The sequence below is a fragment of the Elephantulus edwardii genome, unplaced genomic scaffold (genome assembly GCF_000299155.1).
Source record: "Elephantulus edwardii isolate Elephantulus edwardi_28Jun2011 unplaced genomic scaffold, EleEdw1.0 scaffold00038, whole genome shotgun sequence".
Taxonomy (NCBI): domain Eukaryota; kingdom Metazoa; phylum Chordata; class Mammalia; order Macroscelidea; family Macroscelididae; genus Elephantulus; species Elephantulus edwardii.
The window spans coordinates 5,131,040-5,131,959 of NW_006399788.1; positions in this window are offsets into that span (position 1 = coordinate 5,131,040).

Below are 920 nucleotides of genomic sequence, written 5' to 3' on the forward strand. Positions count from 1 at the left end.
TTGTGCCCTGCTGTTGCAAGTGCAGAACTATGGAACAGGGAGGGCAAGTTTGCCCAAGGCTGAAGAAGCTGTTGCTGGCCCTAGTTCTGTTTTCTGGCATATACCTTAGACCTTCATTGCCATGCCCTCTTTTTCTCTCTGACCCTAACAACTGTTGTTGTTGTTGTTGTTGCTGTTGTTGTTATGTGCCATCGAGTTGCCTGTGACTCATAGCAACATATATATATAACAGCTGTTATGTATTCATAGCAACTCATTACAACAGCTCTAAACCCTGCTCTATCCTATGCCAATCATATTGTCTCTGACACAACTACCCTCATTACCCAAGTTACTGAATCAATCCATCTCATAAAGGGTCTTCCTCTCCTGCACTGACACTGCCCCCTCCCAAGCATGATGTCCCTCTCCAAGGACTGGTCCCTCCTTGCAACATGTCCAAAGTATGTTAGACAAAGCTTTAGAATAAAAAAAAAAAAAAAAAGCTTTAGAATCCTTGTCTCCAAGGAGAAGTCTGGTTTAACCCTTTCCAGGATGAAACTATTTGTTTTCTTAGCAGTCCATGGTATATTCAATACTCTTTTCCAACACCATAAATCAAAGGCATTAATTTTCCTTCTATACTCCCTAGTCATTGTCCAGCTTTCTGATGCAACTATCACTGGCTAAAATCTTGTGATTTCTTTTTGAGCATCCAAACTTTAAAAGAGAAATTGTTCTAGTAACTTCACAAATACATTGCATCAAAGAACCAGCTTCTGAAATTAAGACATTTCCCTAAAACATGATCATGAATCTCTCTGCAAATGCAGAAGAAATAGGAGCTGAGTTAATTGGTAGAATTTGAATCTTATTATCACAGAGTATCAATGATCTGGTAGGGTCTTACTTCTTTAAACAATGATCTGGTAATCAGTATA